We start from the raw sequence: 11,055 nt of genomic DNA on the forward strand, positions 1-11,055 counted from the left end.
TTGATGCGGATGGACGATCCGGTGTGGGGGTAATGGGGGGAGATAGTAAACTGGATACCACATCCAGATGGAGATGGAGCGCAGCGTAGATACACCTGGTCACGGCCAGACGGGTCTATCCGCTCAAGGATAGATTTCGTGTTTGTGTCCCGAGCGTTCTCAGTCAGATCCACCAACATCAAGCCAGTGTTTTTCTCTGATCACTGCCTCCTGCTGGCTGACTGTGACCTACAGGATGACCAGCAAGCTGGCAAGGGAACGTGGAAGCTCAATGTAACACTGTTAACCCCAGAGAACATTGAGGAGCTCAAAAGGGATTACACCGGTTGGAGAACCGTGAAGCCCCTCATTGAGTCTCAGGGGGACTGGTAGGAAACAGTCAAAGGAAACATCAAGAGGTTCTTCATCTTCAAAGGTGTTCAGAAGGCGAGAGAGAGGTGGGGAAATCTGTCACAACTCCAGGAAAGGATGCAGAACCTGCTCCTTCTGCAGACGATGGGGGTGGATGTCATGGAGGATCTCCAGGAGGTGAAGAGCCAGCAAGCCTCGCTCTTTGCCTCGGAGGCCTCCAAGATAATCTTCCGGTCCATGGTACACTCTGTGGAGCAGGATGAGACGTGCTCACATTTCTTCTTCCAGAAGGTGCACAAGGAGAGCTCTGTGCTCAGCAGGTTGAAGGAAGAAGATGGTTCAGTAATGTCATCTCAGCCTGACATCCTGAGGATCAGCAAATCCTTTACGCCAGACCGTACGACACAAAGCCCACGGACAGCACGGCCTCCCAGTCGTTCCTGTCCTCTATCACGGAGGTCTGAGACGACAGCATGCGGGAGAGGCTGGGCCAGCTAATATCTCTGGATGAGCTGACCAAGGCCCTCAAGTCCTTTGAAAAGAATAAAACTCCCGGGAGTGATGGCTTACCGGCCGAGTTGTATTCCGCTCTGTGGGAGTTGATTGGTCAGGACCTGCTGGAGGTGTATGAGAATATGCTTCGGGCAGGTACCACATGCGAATCCATGAGGAAGGGCATCTTTACCCTCATCTACAAGCAGAAAAGGGAGAGGGAAGAAATTAGGTATTGGCGACCGATTTCGTTACTGAATGTGGGTTACAAAATCCTGTCTATGGTCATAGCCAACCGGGTCAGGTCTGCTGTGGGATCGGTAATTCACCTGACCAAACCTGTGCTGTACTGGGTAGGAAGATCGCTGAGAGCCTCGCGCTCATCAGGGATACGATCGCCTACGTGCAGGACAGGGGGTGGATGCCTGCCTCATCAGCCTGGACCAGGAGAAGGCCTTCGACAGGATATCGCACACGTACATGAGAGATGTTCTGTCCAAATTGGGTTTTGGGGAGGGAATCTGCAATTGGATCCAACTGCTCTACACCAACAATGTTAGCGCGGTCTCAATCAATCAGAAAGCTTCCCAGTCAGATCTGGAGTCAGGCAGGGCTGCCCACTCTCTCCTGCCTTGTTTGTGTGCTGCATAGAGCCCTTTGCCGTGTCCATCAGGAAGGATGTGAGCCAGAGGGGTGTGACTATCCTGGGCAGCGGGGGCCTGCAGGTCAAGGCCTCCCTGTATGTAGATGATGTCGCCGTTTTCTGCACCGATCAGCGGTCGGTGAATAAGCTCTTGAGCATCTGCGACCAGTTTGAACTGGCCTCAGATGCCAAAGTCAATAGGGGTAAGAACAAAGCCATGTTCTTTGGTAACTGGGCCGACCGATCCTGCATTCCCTTCACCGTCAGGACGGACTACCTGAAGGTGTTGGTTGTTTGGTTTGGAGGGGCTGGGGTGTGCACCAAAACTGAGGCAGAAACTGGGCAGATGGGAACACTGGTCTCTCTCCATTGCGGGTAAAAACCTGGTCATCAGGTGTGAGAGGCTCTTGGTGTTGTTGTACATGGTGCAGGCCTGGCCTATTCCTCAAACCTGCGCCACTGCAGTCACCCGGGCCATCTTCCACTTCATTTGGAGGTTGAGGATGGTCCGGGTCTACAGGGATATTATGTGTAAAGACCTCGACAAAGGAGGGAAAAACGTACCGAATGCTACCCTCACCCTGATGGCTACCTTTGTCTGTGGCTGCACCAAGCTATGCGTAGACCCTCAGTACACAAACAGCAAGTGTCACTACTTGCTGAGGTTCTACCTGTCCCCGGTGTTGCGGAAGATCGGCTTGGCCTCGTTGCTGCGGAACACTCCAAGCAGTTGGAACGTCCCGTACCGTCTGTCCTTTGTGGAGAAATTTGTGAAGGAAAACACCTTTGACCACAAGGTCATCAGGCAGTGGTCAGCACGTAGCGTCCTTGGGACCCTTTGGGAATAGAAGAGGGTGGATCCTGTTGAGTGGTTCCCTGTGCAGATTGCCAAAGTCATTTGGCAGAATGCCTCATCACCAGAGCTTTCCAACAAGCACCAGGACGTTGCTTGGCTGGTGGTGAGAAGGGCTCTGCCAGTGCGTTCCTTTATGCATGCCTGGACTCTCTGTGCCACCGCACACTGCCCTCGATGTGGCTGTCGGGGGGACAAGGCTGTCAAACACCTCCTTCTGGAATGTGCCTATGCAAAGGAGGTCTGGAGGGAAATGCAGGGGCTTTTGTTGAGGTTCGTCCCAAACAGCTCCGTGTGTGGACTCTACGGTCTGTTTCCTGGGACGCACACTGAGACCAACATCACCTGTGCCTGGAGGACTATGGTCTGCCTGAAATTTGCTGATCTTCCAGTTGAACGAGTTGACCCCTACTGAATGTTGCAGACTGGCACATTCCAAGGTTCAGGACTACGTGCTGAGGGGTGCACTAAAGCTTGGGGCAGCTGCCCGCTGAGGCGCAGTGGGAACAGACCACCGTGCAAGGTCCTTCTGCCAAAACATAACAGGGGGTTCCACTCAGTAACTGGGCCCTGCTGATGCCTCAGCTAAACGCCAAGAGGTTAATTGTAAATATAGAGAAAACGAACGCCAATGTTTATTTTATTCCCTGTAAGTAATGACAGTACAGACAGGAATGGCTACATTAACTGTCCATGTACATAAAGATTTCCTTCTACAAATAAAGTATATTTTTGCAATAAAACAAAGATTTGCATCAGTGCAGTCACCAAACTAAACAGTGATTTGTGGAGGGAGTGTTGTCAAGGGACATTTAAACCTTAAACACTACTTGAGTGTTTCCCTCCCTCTCTCCCTTCTCATCTAACCAAAACAACGGTCACTGTGAGGACTATAAGCGAGGGAAAGTGAGTGGTCCTGCCCTACTGCAGGTGACCACCAGGGAGAGAGCTGAAAGGTGATTAGTGAGTAAGGCAGGTAAGTTTTTACAACTTCTGTTGCTTATAGTACTTTTTTGGCTTATAATCTGTAAGGGTACTACATGGACCAGGAAAGAAGGGCCATAGATAACTGGATTTGATTTAATCTGATACAACGTACTTTCCAAGGTATAATTTAAAGAGGTAAACCATGGCAGGAGAGCTCAAAGTCGGGGTTTGCTCTTCTTGCTCCATGTGGCAGACCAGGGATAGTTCCAGTCCCCCCGGGTCAGCATGTGTGCAGGAAGTGTCTCCAGCTACAGCTCCTGGAAGCTCGAGTTTCAAAGCTGGAGCGGCGGCTGGGGATGCTATGGGGCATGCACAAGGCAGAGAGTATCATGGATAGCATGTATAGAGATTTGGTCACACCGCAGGCTCAGACTCTGCAGGTTGGAAGGGAATGGGTGACCACCAGGCAGAGCAAGAGAGATAGGCAGGTAGTGCAGGAATTTCCTGTGGCCATTCCCCTGCAAAACAGTTACACCGTGTTGGATACTGTTGAGGGGAATGACCTCTCAGGGGAGAACAGCAGCAACCAAACCTGTTGCACCACAGTTGGTTCTGCTGCAGAGGGGAGAGGTAAAAGGTGTGCCAGGGCAATAGTGATAGGGGACTCAATTGTAAAGGGGTTTAGACACCGTTTCTGTGGCTGCAAACAAGACTCCAGGATGTTATGTTACCTCCCTGGTGCTAGGGTCAAGGATGTCTCGGAGCAGGTACAGGACGTTCTGGAAGGGGAGGGTGAACAGCCAGTGGTCGTGGTACACATTGGTACAAACGACATTGGTGAAAAATAAAGGAATGAGGTCCTAAAGGCAGAATACAGGGAACTAGGAAGAAAGTTATGAACTTCGACCTCAAAGAAGTAATCTCAGTGCCACGTGCTAGTCAGAGTAGAAATGACAGGATGTATCTGATGAATACGTGGCTGAAAAGATGGTGTCGTGGGGAGGGTTTCAGTTTCCTGGGGCATTGGGACCAGTTCCGGGGGAGGTAGGACCTGTACAAATTGGACGGTTTACACATGGGCAGGACTGGGACTGATGTTCTTGGAGGGGGGGCGGTGTGTTTGCTACAGCGGTTGGGGAGGGTTTAAACTAATATGCCAGGGAATGGGAACCTATGTAAGGAGTCAGAGAAGGAGCGTGCAAGGACAAAAACAACAGGATAGAAAAGGGAATGAGAAACGTGATAGGCAGAGAAACCAAGGGCAAGATTCAAACAGGGCTATGGAGTACATTAAGAGCGAGACAAACAATGTTAAAAAGACAAGCTTAAAGGTTTTGTGTCTTAATGTGCGGAGCATTTGCAATAAAGTGGATGAACTAATGATATAATTGGAATTCGGAGACATGGCTGCAGGGTGACGAGGGATGGGAACTGAATGTCCCAGAGTATTTGGTATTTAGGAAGGACTGGCAAAAAGGAAAAGGTGGTGGAGTGGCATTGCTGGTTAAAGAGGAAATTAACACAATAGTGAGAAAGGATATTAGCTCCGACAATGTGGAATCTGTATGGGTAGAGTTGAGAAATATCAAGGGGAAAAAACGTCAGTGGGTGTCAAATATAGAGCCCCAAACTGCAGGGGTGATGTTGGGAATGGCATTAACCAGGAAATTAGAGATGCATGTGATAAGGGAATATCGGTGATCATGGGTGATTTTAATCTGCACATAGATTGGGCAAATCAAATTAGCCACAATGTCGTAGAGGAGGAATTCCTGAAGTACAAACGGGATGGTTTTCACCAACCAATATGTGGAGGAACCAACTAGAGAGCAGGCCATTTTAGACTGGGTACTGTGTAATGAGCAGGGAATCAGTGCCAATCTAGCTGTCTGAGACCCCTTGGGGATGAGCGACCATAACGTGATAGAATTTTTTTATCAAGATGAAGAGTGAGGTAGGTGATTCAGAGACTAGGGTGCTGAATCTTAACAGAAGGAAAGGAAACTACAAGGATATGAGCCATAAGTTGGCCTTGATAGATTGGGGAGAGTTACTGAAAGGGATGACAGTGGATAGGCAATGGCAAACATTCAAGGAACACATCGGGGAACTGCAACAACTGTTTATTCCTGTATGGCACGAAAGCAGAAATGGTTTAGCCAATCCATGGTTTACAAAGGAAATTACAGAGCATATCTGATCCAAGGAAGAAGCATACAGATTGGCCAAGTAAATAATATGTCTGAGGATTGAAAGCAGTGTAGAATTCAGCAAAAAACGATCAAGGGATTGATTAAGAAGGGGAAAATAGAGTATGAAAGGAAGCTTTCAGGGAATTATAAAGACCGAGACACACCAAAGGCTGCTACATAAGGTAAAGCTGCACGGTATTACAGGTAATGTATTGGCATGGATAGAGGATTGGTTGACGAGTAGAAAGCAAATAGTAGGGGTAAGTGGGTGTTTTTCTGGTTGGCGGTCAGTGGCTAGTGGTGTGCCTCAGGGATCAGTGTTGGGACCGCAATTGTTTACAATTTACATAGATGATTTGGAGTTGGGGACTAAGTGTGGTGTGTCAAAATTTGCAGATGACACGAAGGTGAGTGGTAGAGCAAAGTGTGCAGAAGAAACTGAAAGTCTGCAGAGGGATATAGATAGTCTAAGTGAGTGGGCAAAAGTCTGGCAGATGGAGTACAATGTTGATAAGTGTGAGGTCATCCATTTTGGTAGGAATATGGACTATGTTTTAAATGGTAAAAAATTGCAGCACGCTGCTGTGCAGAGGGACTTGGGTGTCCTTGTGCATGAACCGCTAAAAGTAGGATTGCAGGTGCAGCAGGTGATTAAAAAGGCAAATGGAATTTTGTCTGCCATTGCTCGAGGGATGGAGTTTAAAAACAGGGAGGCTATGCTGCAGCTGTGGTGAGGCCACACCTGGAGTCCTGTGTGCAGTTTTGGTCTCCTTACTTGAGAAGAGATATACTAGAACTGGAGGGGGTGCAGAGGAGATTCACTTGGTTGATTCCAGAGTTGAGAGGTTTGGATTATGAGGAGAGACTGAGTAGACTGGGATTATACTCATTGGAATTCAGAAGAATGAGGGGAGATCTTATAGAAACATATAAGATTATAAAGGGAATAGATAAGGTGGAGGCAGGGAGGTTTTTTCCGCTAGCAGGTGAAAGTAGGACTAGAGGGCATCGCCTCAAAATAAAGGGAAGCAGATGTAGGACTGAGGTCAGGAGGAACTTCTTCACCCAAAGGGTTGTGAATCTGTGGAATTCCCTGCCCAGTGAAGCGGTTGAAGCTACCTTGCTGAATATGTTTAAGACAAGGCTAGATAAATTTTGGAACAGTAAAGGAATTAAGGGTTATGGTGAGCAGGCGGGTAATTGGAGCTGAGTCTCAAAAAGATTAGCCATGATCTTATTGAATGGCGGGGCAGGCTCAAGGGGCCAGCTGGCTTACTCCTGCTCCTAGTTCTTATGTTCTTATGACTAAGAATTTCTATAGGTATGTGAAAAGAAAAAGATTGGTGAAGACAAAAGTAGATCCCCTACAGACAGAAATGGGGGAATGTATAATAGGGGATAAAGAAATGGCTGAGGAACTGAATACATACTTTGATTCTGTCTTTACAAAAGTGGACACAAATCAGATACCAGAAATGTTGGAGAATGCAAGATTTAGTGAGAGGGAAGAATTGAGGAAGATCAATGTTAGATCAATGGGAAAATTGATGGGATTGAAGGTGGATAAATCGCCAGGGCCTGATAATTCACATCCCAGAGTGCTTAAGGAAGTGGCTGTAGAAACAGTGGATGCATTGGTGGTCATCTTCCAGGATTCTACAGACTCTGAAACAGTCCCTGCAGATTGGAGGATAGCTAATGTCACTCCAATATTCAAAAAGGGAGGTAGAGAGAAAACAAGGAGTTATAGGCCAGTAAGCCTAACAACAGTCGTGGGGAAAATTCTCGAATCCATTATCAAGCAGAGCATTTAGAAAGCAGGCGCAGGATCAGACAGTGTCAGCATGCATTTATGAAGAAATCAAGCTTGACAAATCTGTTGGAATTCTATGAAGATGTAAATAGTGGAGTTGGCCAGGGGGAGCTAGTCAATGTGGTATATTTGGACTTACAGAAAGCATTTGACAAAGTCCCCCATGGGAGATTATTGTGCGAGATTAAAGCTCATGGGATTGGGGAAAATGTACTGAGATGGATAGAAAACTGGTTGGCAGAGAGGAAACAAAGGGTAGGAATTAATGGGTCCTTTTCAAATTGGCAGGCATTAACTAGTGGGGTGCCACAATGATCGGTACTGGGACCCCAGCTATTCACAATAAATATTAATGATTTGGATGATGGAACAAAATGTAACATCTCCAAGTTTGCAGATGATACCAAGTTGGGTGGGAGTGTGAACTGTGACGAGGATGCAGAGATCCCTCAGCATAATCTGGTCAGGTTGGGTGAGTGGGCAAATCAATGGCTGATGCAGTATAATTTGGATAAATGTGAGGTTATTCACTTTGGAAGCAAATTACTACCTGAATGGCTGTAAATTGGGAGAGGGGGAGTGTGTAGCGGGACCTGGGAGTCCTTGTACACCAGTCGCTGAAGGTAAGCATACAGGTGCAGCAGGTGGTAAAGAAAGTAAATGGTATGTTGGCCTTCATTGTGAGAGGTTTCGAGTACAGGAGCAGGGATGTGTTGGTGCAGTTATACAGGGTCTTGGTGAGACCGCACCTAGAATATTGTGTGCAGTTTTGATTTCCTTTCTCGAGGGTGTGCAGCGAAGGTTTACCAGGCTGATTCCGGGGATGGCGGGACTGACGCATTAGGAGAGATTGACTCGGTTGGGATTGTTTTCACTGGAGTTCAGACAAATGAGAGTTGTGGGGGGAGTCTCTAGAAACTTACACAATTCTAACAGGGGTCACAGTGTGAGGATTCGGGGTAGACCATTTAGGGCGGAGATGACGAGACATTTCTTCACTCAAAGAGTGTTGAGCCTGTGGAATTCATTACCACAGGAAGTAGTAGATGCCAAAACATTGAATGTATTCAAGGGGCGGCTAGATATAGCACTTGGGGCGAATGAGATCAAAGGTTAGAATTCATAGAATTAGAATTCCTCCAGTGTAGAAGCAGGCTATTCAGCCCATCGTGTCTACACCGATCTCTGAAGAGCATCCAACCCACACCCAACCCTCTACCCCACATTTCCTGCAGCTAACCCACCCTAACCTGCACATCCCTGGACACTATGGGGCAATTTAGCACGGCCAATCCGCCCTAACCTGCACATCTTTGCACTGTGGGAGGAAACCGGAGCACCCGGAGGAAACCCAAGCTGAAACAGGGAGAATGTGCAAACTCCCGACAGCTGCCTGAGGGTGGAGTCGAGTCTGGGTCCATAGCACTGTGATGCAGCAGTGCTAACCACTGAGCCATTACAAACGTTTAAATTCAATTCACAATCAAGTGAAATGCACGTTGTTAATAAAACTTACAGCAACTGAAACAGGCTATTCAATCCAACTGGTCCGTGTCTATTAATGTTCAATATGTGCCTCAAAAGATGCAGGAAAATATCCAGCTGTCGTGAATGAGAAACCACTTTATGGATTATGGGGAGAAAGCAGGATTAGGTTATTGAGTTGGCCGATCAGCCATGATCGTGAAGAATGGCGGAGCAGGCTCGAAGGGACGAATGGTCTCCTCCTGCTCCTTTCTTCTATGTTTCTGTATTCTCATTGAAATCATTTATATAAATTGTGTAAATAAACAACGTGAAATCGATAGAGGAGGTCAAGCAGCTGGAACTGTCAATCAAGCAATATCTTGGGTGTATGAAGAGAATTTAGGAGGCATGGTTAGTAAGTAAAGTAAGGAAGGTATCCTACATAATCAAAGACCTCTCCCAGTTCAGTTACACTCTCTTCACCCGCTTCTGTCAGGCAGAAGATAGAAAAGTTTGAATTCACCTATAAACAGATTCAAGAATCGTTTCTACCATGCTGTTATCAGACTTTTGAGTGGATTTCTACAATGTTAATGTTGATCTCTCTCTCTGCACCTTCCAGGCAGCTGTAACAGTGTATCCTGCACTCTGTTATATTACCCTGATGCATTTGTATGGCATAATCTGCCAGTAAAACATGTAATACAACACTTTGCACTTTACCTCAGTACAGTAATCAATCTAATCAAACCAAATCAAAGAGGCTGGAATTGGAGGAGCCTAACAATCTCACTACCTTGTAGGACTGGGGAAGATTCCAGAGGTACCAAGTCAGTAGAATTTACATTAATTCATTAAAGCAACAACTGTGCTAGGACTATTAAATGCCAGGTTGTGATGTTCTCAAGAGAAATAAAAATAAAACGACAGTTTTAGCTAAGTAAATAGAGAAAATTCATTTTAATTGCAGTAGAGTCAGCAACACGATAGAAGGTTCCTGGCAAAAGAGGAAAAGTGATAACAACCAGATAAACAACGTGCATTCATAAAGCACCTTCAACTCAAGGCAGAGACTTTACTGTTCAGTATCAGTCAACCAGAACAACACTGGCCTTTATCGACCATTTAACACAGTGGCTACAAGAGCAGGTTAGAAGCTGGATATCCTGCAGGAGTAACTCACCTCCTGACTCGCCAAAGCCTGACCACTACCTACAAGGCACAAGTTAGGAGCGTGTTGAAATAACTCCACTTGCCTGGATGGGGGCAGCTCCAAGAACACTCAAGAGGCTCGACACCTTCCAGGACAAAGCAGCCCCTGCTTGATAGGTACCACATTCACAAATATCCACGTCCTCCACCACCAACCCTCAGTAGCAGCAGTGTGTACCATCTACAATATGCACTGCAGAAATTCACCAAAGATTCTCAGCCAGCACCTTCCAAACCCACGACCACTTCCACCCAGAAGGACAAGGGCAGCAGATGCATGGGAACACCACCCCCTGCAAGTTCTCCTCCGAACCACTCACCATCCTGACTTGGAAATATATCGCTGTTCCTTCAGTGTCGCTGGGTCAGGATCCTGCAACTCCCTCCCAAGTGGCACTGAGCACATGGACAATGGCGGCTCAATTTCTCATAGGTCATGAGGAATAGTTAATGAATGTTAGCTTGGCGTGAGAAGACCACGTCCCGTGAGCGAATCAGGAAAAGAACATCGATTCCCGGGAATTTGTCAGGTCAAACATGAGATAGCACAGATGTGGTGGGTTGAATGATGTCCATCAGACTGTGTCATTTTGTGGAGGAATGAACAGAGAATACAACAAGCATGCAGATGGTTGTTCCCCCACATTCAAGTCATCCATGGGGTGGTAGTTGGTTGGGAAGGGGACAAAGGTGCTAAGGCTGGGGTCTTTGCCCCTCCACCTTGGGTCAGGGACTGTACCTTTAAGACTGCATTCACCAATTTGGAAATGGCGCGCAGGCCTCGGCGTCCGGTGTCCCGGGGCAACAAGCGGCGGCCAATGGGACAGCAGGAAGCAGCTGATTGACGGTTTGCGAGGATCCGCCCCACCAATGCGCCGTTCCGTTGCTAAGGAAACGGCACCAACGGCCTCCGAGACCTCTCAACCAACCCTGCTGGAGGGTGGGGCCTCGCCTCCTATTGGTCCAGATGGGGGAGGCTTACGCGGTACCGGTCTTCCATTGGACAAGCAACCGTCAATCAGACCGTGGGGCCGGCGGGTTGTAAGGTTCGGTTGCATGGGTGCCCGGCAACAGGTGGAGAAAAAAAAATCAACGGAGACCCAGG

The sequence above is a fragment of the Rhincodon typus genome, chromosome 45, assembly GCF_021869965.1.
Source record: "Rhincodon typus isolate 14 chromosome 45, sRhiTyp1.1, whole genome shotgun sequence".
NCBI lineage: Eukaryota > Metazoa > Chordata > Chondrichthyes > Orectolobiformes > Rhincodontidae > Rhincodon > Rhincodon typus.